Consider the following 8583-nt stretch of genomic DNA (forward strand, 5'->3'; position numbering starts at 1 on the left):
GCCTGAATTAAAGCAACAAGTTCAGCCTGTTGTGAAACGATATGGGAAGGTAAGGATTTTGCCTCTATTATTTGTGGATGATGTGGGTATTGGGGGGTTACCCTAAAGGATGGTGTAGCCTACTGTAAAGGGCTCTTATTTGAAGTCACAGCCATCTATGAACCAGTTAGGAATATTAGTCAGGGGAGTGTCGTGGGTATGTGAGAACTGGTTTAAAGAGAGGGCCAGGACTTCCATGCAGGTATGGATGAGGGGGCCAGGTGACATTGGAGACTAGGAGTGTGCCAGGGCCTAAGGGTGAGGCTTGATCAAAAGTAAGGTGATTAAGTAGTATGAGTAGGCTCTCCCACTGCAAATGAATACCAGATGCATACACCATCTTGTGCATTTGGCTTACTTTTTCCTGGTGATAAAATGAATTCAGTGTTGCTCAATTATATGTTATCTGTGGAAATCCTTGGAAGAGTTTAGGAACTGAGTGATAGTGATCATGATGGAAAGTTTGATAGAGATGAGTTTGCAATTATCATGTTTTGGCACATGGTATGCTAAAGAAAGAACCAGTACCAATGTCCTTGCTTCCAGCCTGGTGCCATCTTATAAGAGACAAGCGTGGGTTGTATCCTGTACAGAAAAAGCTGAATATGATGAAATCTTCCTGAAAACTTGTAAAGATATGGATGATTTGTGTCTGGATTGGAGATCCATAAAATCTTCCTGGAAACAGGTTCATTGTCTGTCTTAATAGCCTACATTTGGACATTATGTGACACAGAAGACTATAGGAAGCTTTTAAAGAATAAATTTGGGACTGGAGAGATGACATATTAGTTAAGGTGCTTGCCTGAAAAGCCAAAGGACCTAAGTTTGATTCCCTAGTACCCACATAAGCCAGCTGCACAAAGTGGCACATGCATCTAGTTTATTTGCATCAACTAGAGACTCTAGTGCATCCATTCTCTCTCTATGTAGCCCCCCCTTAAATAAACTAATGAGAATAAAAATATTTTTTAAAAAGCAATGAGTTTGGCTTAGTTTTTTTAATAAAGGGCACTGATACCTCCTGTATTGTTACTCCTGAGATAATTCCACCATTAGGCAGGTCCAATTTACAAGAGTGCCATAGGATCAAGTCTGTTGCAAATTTTTCTGCTATTAGACAGCTAGATAGCCTTAATATTGAAATAGTTGACCTGTAGGAGAAAAGAATAATGTGAAACAGGATCTTAAGGAGAAGGAAACTATTAATCAGAGGACCAGTGAAATTTAGGGTCTTCAAGATGAAGTTCAAAGGAAGAATGTTAATCTGCAGAAAATGTCAAGCCCAGAAACAGCAGGTATAGGAATTCCTTGATCACTATCACTCAGTTCCTAAACTCTTCCAAGGATTTCCACAGACAACATATAAGTGAGCAACACTGAATTCATTTTATCACCAGGAAAAAGTAAGCCAAATGCACAAGATGGCGTATGCATCTGGTATTCATTTGCAGTGGGAGAGCCTACTCATACTACTTAATCACCTTACTTTTGATCAAGCCTCACCCTTAGGCCCTGGCACACTCCTAGCCACTATACATTCTCCAATGTCACCTGGCCCCCTCATCCATACCTGCATGGAAGTCCTGGCCCTCTCTTTAAACCAGTTCTCACATACCCATGACACTCCCCTGACTAATATTCCTAACTGGTTCATAGATGGCTGTGACTTCAAATAAGAGAGAAAGAAATGTTTTGAGGAGGCCCAACTGACCTCTTCTCTGAAAACTGAAATAATTAGTCAAGAATCATAAGCCTGGTATGGCAGTACATGCCTTTAATCCTAGCACTTAAGAGGCAGAGGTAGGAGGATTGCTGTGAATCAGACCAACCTGGAACTATAGAGTGAATTCCAGGACAGCCTAGGTTAGAGTGGTGCCCCACTTCAAAAAAAAAAAAAAAAAAAAAAAAATCACAGATTTCCATTTATGAAGAAAAACTGTCTACAGCTAGGAAAGGGCTTAGTTGTCAATAAGAAAAGCCAGAGGAGCCAGACCAAATATACCAATGTGTGCAATGGTAGTATGATTCTTATAGGGGAAACCAATTGCTCTCTGATTGGACTTGAGACCCACTCTGTAATTGGGTGCTAGGGGTTCAGAAAAATCCTTGAACCTCAAACCCTAGGTTCATTTCTAATTTTAATCAATGAATTGAATAAAAATGATTGAGAAGGATAATTATTAAATTATTTTATTTATCTAGGGAAGTACAGAGCCAAAGAAAGGTATCCACATGGCTAGAGATCCCAGGTGGAAGGCCTTGAAAAACCATAGAGAAAAAAGAAAGAAAAGAAAGTTCAAAGAGTTCCTGTCATGTGGGAAGCTAAAGGGGGAAAAGAGCCCATATGGAGAGTAAGGGGTAGGGAGCTCTCCCTTCTGCTTGGCCTGCCTGGGCCTGGGCAACTGGAGGTTCCCAAGTGGTCAGACAGCTCAAAGGCCTTGTAAACGTATTTATAATCTTATGATGGTGAGCCTATCTTCCAGCTCAGCTCACCTGAGGGACAGCTAATTGGCTTGGGCTAGGAATTGTCTCAGAAAGAGACTAGCCATGATGCCAAATTCTTGAGGCTGAACTTTGACCAACCGGGCTAGATTTAAATCCTAAGAGAAACCTCCCTTTAGGAGGAACCTAGGTTGTTTGTGAAAAAACAGATCTAGGTAACAGATAAGAAGTTAGATACTGGCCCCAAAGAAATTCCTGCTTTTTTTTTTTTTTTTAACTTTCAAGGGTCACCCTAACTGCTTATAAGAGCTACCTGACTACCTGACTCCCTCTCAACTACACAGGAGGAAATTCATGCCTGCTACTAAAAACCTAATCAAAAGCCTATGACTAAAGAAGTAGGTTATAAGCCCTAAAGGGAAAACTACTACTGTTATCTGGCTAAATGGATATATTATGCCCATCAAACTGCCCTCTAAAATACTTATGTTTATGCTGGGCATGGTGGCGCATGCCTTTAATCCCAGCACTTGGGAGGTAGAGGTAGGTGGGTCACCATGAGTTCGAGACTACATAGTTCCTGGTCAGCCTGGACTAGTGTGAGATCCTACCTCAAAAAACCCAAAAATAAAAAATAAATACTTGTGTTTATGCCCATGTCTTATGTCTACTCTCACTTTTGATTAGAGAAGCTTCTCCTTTCAGATGGTGGTGACCACTGAGGATACTCAAAACTCTCCAAGTGCTAAGAAGAAATAACAGTGGTGTTTTTCAGCACTAAGTGAGACAATTCTAGCACACCCTCCAAAGCTCAGGATCCACTGTGGGAGAGGTGGTGGAAAGAATCTAAGAGTCAAAAGAAGGGGAGGAGTGCTTTGTAATGCTGTCTTCCAGACACAAAATGGCCTCAATATTCATGACCTCACAGTGATTGATGCTCCCTGCAAGAGACCTGCATAATAGAAGGAGGAAATGTTGACATAAAAATAGAAAAGAGGACTGGAGAGATGGTGTTGAAGTCAGGTTTGCATTGCTGGTAGAAATCACCCAACCAAGAGCAGCTTGTGGGAAAAAGAGGTTTATTTTGGCTTACAGGCTCAAGGAGAAGCTCCACAATGGCAGGGGGAAATGATGGCATGAGCAGAGGGTAGACATTACCCTCTGGCCCACATAGGTGGACAACAGGAGTAGGAGAGTATGTCAGACAATGGCAAGGGGACACTGGCTATAATACTCATAAACCCGCCCCAAACAATAACACTGCCTCCAGGAGGCATTTATTCCCACATCTCCATCAGTTGGGAACCTAGCATTCAGAACACTTAAGTTTATGGCGGACACCTGAATCGAACCAACACATTCCGTCCCTGGCCCCCCATAAACTGATATCTATACATGATGTACAACACAAAGTATTCAGTCCAATGTAAAAGTCCCCATAGTTTTTATCAATCCCAATGATGTTCAAACATCTCCATAGTCCAAGATCTTTTACCTGAGCCATAATATCCCCCAAACCCATGATGGCACAGAATAAACATTAACACTGCAAAAGATGGCATTGGACATAACAAAGAAATATTCAACCAATACAAGATTTAAAACAGGGCAAACACCAAACTCTGTAGCTCCAAGTCCAATAACTCTAGCTAGTGACAAGTCTCTAAATTCGATAATCCTAATCAGTAATAAGTCTCTGGTATGCCAATACCCACCCTACAGCGAGGCTACTCACAGTCCTTGAAAACTTCATCCAGGGCCAGCAACTTTCCTTAGTAGCCATTTTATGGTCCGGGCATCTAAACTGGGTCTCCACTGCAATCCATGGTTCATCCTCATGGCCCCATGGGGTCTTCATGAAGTCATGAAGCAAACCTGCTTCACACTGCCCATGACCATTTCCAAAACACAAGACTGTTACAAACTCAATGACCCTTTCTTTCCTGCATTTCTTATATTCCATAACACCAGGTACGGTGCCAATTTGTTAATTCAGGGGGAATAAAGCAGACTTAAAGAACAGGATACTCCTTGACACTCAGGCCCCATCAAAAGAGTCAACATTCTTCCCATTGCCCCAGTGCAGGTCAACTGGCCCAATCTCAAAGGTTGTAATCTCTCAATTGCAGCTGAACAGGCAGCAGTTCACCCAAAGATTTTTTTTTCTGTGCCATATCCCTCTGCTTATACCAGTTCATTTCTACGCAAAGCAACCCTGCACAACTTCTCTGGAAATAGGCATAACAGCAAGCTTTTCACACAAACTGCTAGCCCAGTCCAGGCAAAGCTCTTTCTCATCCTTATAAGCCAAACCTCACAGTCCATAGTTCTTACTGCATTCAGGTTCTTTCAACTCTGACCAGAATAGTCCATCAAGTTGTACTTACAGCACTGCAAGGCATCTCTTAGGCCAGGGTTTCAAATCCTTCCACATTCCTCTTGAAAATCAGCTCCAAAAGGACAAAGCCATGCAGTCAGGTGTCTAGCAGAAACCCCATTCCTAGTACCACTTTACTGTTCACAGTCAGGTTCACATTACTGGCAGAAATCATGCAAATAAGAGCAGCTTATGGGGAAAGAGGTTTATCTTGGCTTACAGGCTCAAGGGGAAGCTCCATGATCACAGGGCAAAACGAAGGCATGAGCAGAGGGTAGACATCACCCCCTGGCCCACACAAGGTAGACAACAGGAACAGGAGAGTGTGCCAGACACTGGCAAGGGGCATTGGCTATAATACCCAGAAGCCCATCCCAACAATAACACCACCTCCAAGAGGCGTTAATTCCCAAATCACCATCAGCTGAGAACCTAGCATTCAGAACACCTAAGTTTATGGGGCACACCTGAATCAAACAGATGGCTTAGCAGTTAAGGTGCTTGCCTGCAAAGCCTAGGGACCCAGGTTTGATTCCCTGGTACCCACATAAAGCCAGGTGTACAAAATGACACATTCATTTGCAGCAGCTAAAGATCCTGATGAACCCATCCCCCCCCCCTTATCCCTCTCTCTTTCTCTCTCTTTCTCTTCTTACAAATAAATTAAAAACTTAAAAAATAGAAGAGACTACTTGAAAAGAATAAGGGATTTAGTGGAAGGGGATATGGGAGAGGTAAAGGGATGGTGATGAGAGGAGATTATGGTCATAGTATATTGTCTATATGTATAGCAATTGTCAATAAAATGTTAAAATAAGAAATAGCAGAATTGGTAGAGAGCATCAAGTCAGGAAAGGTTCAAGAGCACCTACATAATTCACAACTGGAAATCAGTTCAATGCAATTGAAACTGATGGGAATGGAAGATTTGGAGAATCATAATAATCAGTCAAATTGGTATAGTAGCCCACATAGTATGCTTGTAAATGCTGATTATTGTAGCATCAGCACCAGAAGCAGGGAAACAGCCAACCTTAAGGAACATGTTGAAGGCCAGAGCAGTCTAGAATCTGAGCCCATACACCAAGAATCAGGAATCAGCTGGAAGTAGTCCTGAAATGCCACCTTCTAATGTGACTGATAAAAATAAAGTGGTGACTAAAGGTGGTAATGAAAAAGTGTGTCCCAGATTTAACAAGGCACATTCAAAAGAGAAAGATCCATTTACTGTGAAATTGAGTTCATGGACAGATCCAGTTACAGATACAAATTTGAATTTCTTTTTCTAGTCCAATCATTCTGTTAGCAGTGATCTTTTCAACGATGAGCCTTTTGGAAAAACTGATCTATTTTGGTGGATATCATTTGACAGGTACAGATCCATTTGCATCTGACTGTTTCTTTAACCAATCTTTTACTGACCCTTTTGCTGCTAAAAATACTGAGTTGCTGTTATAGCAAGTAATTCAGCCACAGACTGTTTTGCTTCTGTTTTTGGAAATGAATCATTTGGAGATGAATTTGCTGACTTCAGTACAGTGTCAAAGGCCAACAATCAAGATCCTTTTAGTCCTGCCACATCAAGCCTTGCCAACAATATGGTTATTCCAAAACTGTTCTAAAGAAATTTCAGTTAAAAATGAAGATGTATCTCAGGGGCTACCATCAAAAATTGGAACTCAAATGGGACCCTGCCTTCCACCACTTGAAAAAAGACTCAACAACAAAGTGGTTTCTTCTGATCTACTTCAAACTTTCCCAGGCAATGAATGACAGCCCGAAAGAAAAAGATCCTGGTGTTTTATGATCCATTCACTTCTATTAGCACTACCACTAAATATTCTGACTCCAGTAATTTTGCTGGTCTGAATAGCATTACCCAGGCCTGCATTGTTGAGCAAATTTCTTAGGGGCGAATAAGCCAGAAATTCCTGGGATACTCCTGGTCATAGGCCTACCTCACACCCCCCAGGTGTTTTCTGTAACTAACCAACAGACCTGTTTAGAAGTTCCTTTTTTTCCATCTTCTAAGATGCATCAAATTCCCCACTATATTTAAGATTACTTTTATGGCTGTAACTGTCACATGTAATTTGTGATTTATGGTTTAACTCCCATCCTCTTTTTTTTCTAACATCATGTGGTTATTTCTAATAAAAGCTGACACTCCAAACAATTCAGGGCTGCACTCTGAGATTCTGGGATGCAAACTTGACATACCAGACTTTCTTCTTTTTCTTTTCTTTCTTTTTTACCCAATAAAACTTTGCCTCACATTCTGTGAGTCAATGGACTTACTTGTGCAACACTGGACCCCATAACATGATAAGACCCAGCCATTTAAAATGCAAAAATTTCCACTGAGTAAAATTAGAAAAAAAATGGCATGTGCTACTATATGTCCACTTTTTTGGTTTGAACTAGTTTCTTATTCTCTTCATAATTTTCACCAAAAAAAAAAAATGGTAAGCTTGCAAAAAACATTGTTTTTAAAAATATGTTATTCATTTATTTGTTAGCAAAGAGAGAGAGAAACTAAGACGAGGCATGTCAGGGCCTCTTGCTACTGCAAATTGATTCCAGATGCCCGTGACACTTGGTGCTTCTGGCTTTATGTGGGTTCTGGGGATTTGAACCTGGGATGTCAGGCTTTGCAAGCAAATGCCCTCAACCACTAAGCCATTTCTACAGCCCCAAGGAAAAAAAATTTTTAATTGAGAGAGAAAAGACCTACTGAATTCAAAACTTCAAAACTCTTTTTGTATTGAGTTAATCTTCTGTAAAAACTGAATTAGACCAGGCGTGGTGGCGCACACCTTTAATCCCAGCACTCGGAAGACTGAGGTAGGAGGAACACCGTGAGTTCGAGACCACCCTGAGACTCCATAGTGAATTCCAGATCAGCCTGGACCAGAGTGAAGCCCTACTGCGAAAAGAAAAAAAAAAAAAAATCTGAATTAGCGGTTGAATTTGAAATAGACTGTGAAGTAGACTGTAAATTGTAATCTTATATTTTTCAATATTTTATTTTATTTGCAAACAGGGAGAGACAAGAGAGAACAAAGACAGACACAGAGAGAAAAATTGGTGCACCAGGGCCTCTAGCCACTGCAAATAAACTCCAGAAGTATGCACTACTTTGTGTATCTGACTTTATGTGGATACCAGGGAATCAAACCCAGGTCATTAGGCTTTGCATGTAAGCACCTTAACATGCAAAACTCATCTCCTCAGACCCTGTAATATTATATTTTAACATGAGTTACTACTGATTTAGATGATGTTTTGAATACCAAGATAAATAAAATTGTACCTACAGATGAATTAAAACCTGGTGTAACCAAAAAAAAAAAAAAAAAAAAAGGAAAGGTCATTAGTCTATGCAAACCCAGACACACTTCCTCAAACTTATAAACTGGAAGAATGAGAATAGCAAGTGTTGATGAGGTCGAAGAGGTTGAAGAGAGAAAACAGAACACAGCCTGGGAGTTTTATAAGTCAAACAAACCCCTAACACCTGGCCCATTATTTCTTGTAAATATTTACCCAAAAGAAATTTGAGTAGGAAAAGACTTCTACAATAGTGTTCATAGCAACATTGTTCACAACAGCTGAAAATGAGATAGCCCCAATGCCCATCTCAGGCAGTTTACTGATAGTAGAGCCCCTGTAGAGTTTAAAAACAACAACAACAACAATAACAACAAAACAGATCACAATCA

At 40.7% G+C, this 8583-nt stretch overlaps 1 pseudogene; it reads left to right on the forward strand.

Annotated features, from left to right (window-relative positions):
- The first annotated feature begins 399 nt into the window (after nt 1-399).
- On the forward strand, nt 400-6771 carry LOC101617867 (annotated as a pseudogene).
- Nucleotides 6772-8583: the final 1812 nt, after the last annotated feature.

This window comes from Jaculus jaculus, chromosome 1 (assembly GCF_020740685.1).
Source record: "Jaculus jaculus isolate mJacJac1 chromosome 1, mJacJac1.mat.Y.cur, whole genome shotgun sequence".
Taxonomy (NCBI): Eukaryota; Metazoa; Chordata; class Mammalia; order Rodentia; family Dipodidae; genus Jaculus; species Jaculus jaculus.